Here is a 1814-nt window from a genome sequence, read left to right on the forward strand (position 1 = left end):
TATGGGCCAGTGTATGCCTGCCTGTGTTAGTTGAGAGGATTTTTCAGAATGCATTTCCACTGAATTATGTGAGAATACTCATATATCTGAAGGTCCCCAGCTGTATAAATATTTACAAGATTGATAATAGGAATGTTCTGCTAATAGAATGGATGAGGAAAGATGTGCTAGTTGTTGAGAGAATAAAAGCATGTATTTGACTGAATGTGGAGGAAATGATAAAACTCCTTTGAAAATCCAATTAAAGAAATGGAGGGAAAGAAACAACTGCTGAAGACTTAACTAATGGTTAAAAGGTTATCCAACACATTCATCAGGCTTTTGGCTGTGTACGTACTAAAGAAATTGCCATCCTAAGAAATGCATACTTCCAAATGCCTTTATTTATGGATTTTTTTTTAAATACATCCCAAAAATGAGCAGTTTCTTATGGGCCATGTAACAAATCAGTAACACATTTACTTTCTCCTCCCCCTGTTGAGGCACAAGTTGCTGAATGTTTTCAACTGTTTTAGTAGAGTGGATCCTGGGACAGACTGGTCCATTTAAAAATACCCCCACCAACAGACATATTTCAGAAGCTAACTTGAAACCATCCTGTAAAATAAAGCTTTGTAGCCATGTTTACAAACAGTCTTTTCTTTACAGGAGACCCAAAGTGCTCAGCTTTCTTACCAGTTATTACCTCTTATCCCCCAGCCCGAGCCAGGAAAAGTCACTTTATGAAAATGTGTTTCCCTGCTGGTACTCTGTCTTCATAGAAAATGCCTTCACTGATTTAACACCTAAATGTTAGCTCTGAGGAAAGCTGAACCCTCTCTCACTTCTCCTCTCCCGCCGATTTCTACGTAGAAACAAAGAAGAAAAAAAATGAGGTGACTTTCTTACCCAAAAATAACTGAATTTATTTTAACAATGTCTGGACGTTTTGCAGGCTTTGCTTGGTGAAACTGTGTGCGCGCGCGTGTGTGCGTGTAAAAGGTGTATTTGAAACTCAGCATCTTCTCTAACATGTCTCACAATCATGTTTTTTAATAAATGTGTGGGGGAGTGGAGGAGGGGGGATTGCTTTTTCTAATCTCACGTGGAAAAATGCCAAATTGAAACATTCCACTTCTAAATCAGTGCATACACTGTGAAGGTTAGCGCTCTCCTCCTGTGGCAGATTTAATGTTAGGTGTATCTGAGCTGAGGACACTCGGAGTTGGGTCTGAGGGCACTGGAACAGGCTGCCCAGGACGGTGGGTAGGGCCTGCAGTGCTGGAGTTCAAGGAGCGTTTGGACCTGCTCTCAGACACAGGGTTTGAATTTAGGGTGCTGCTGTGTGGAGCCGGGAGTCGGACTCAGTGATCCCCGGGGGTCCCTTCCAACTCAGGATGTTCTGTGATGTGGAGCCCATACCAAAAACTGAATGGGATCATAGTTGAATATACGTAAGTAACTCTAACACGGTGCATAAAATTCCCTCAAAAGAAGAAAACAGATCCTTTCAAAGGAATAAAGTATTTATTTCTCTTCTCGGATTAATTTCCCACAAAAAGCTGTATGGCTTTCTATATGTGAGTACACCCTACTGGAATCACGAGGGCTTTCATTGCTGGTGCCTCATGACTGCTCGCTGCCCCCGTTTCAGAAGCGAAAGGTTGGGCCCGCCAGCACCTTCGGTGGCTTTCGTCAGCGCCTGTCAACGCACTGTCTGGGGGCACTGGGCACAGTCCGGATCTCTCAAGCCACCCGGTCCGGCCGCCTCAGCCCCTCCCCTCCGCTCCTCAGCGGAGAGCCTCGTGCCGCGCCGCCGGGCGGAGCGATGCGCG

This window comes from Meleagris gallopavo, chromosome 2 (genome assembly GCF_000146605.3).
Source record: "Meleagris gallopavo isolate NT-WF06-2002-E0010 breed Aviagen turkey brand Nicholas breeding stock chromosome 2, Turkey_5.1, whole genome shotgun sequence".
Classification (NCBI taxonomy): domain Eukaryota; kingdom Metazoa; phylum Chordata; class Aves; order Galliformes; family Phasianidae; genus Meleagris; species Meleagris gallopavo.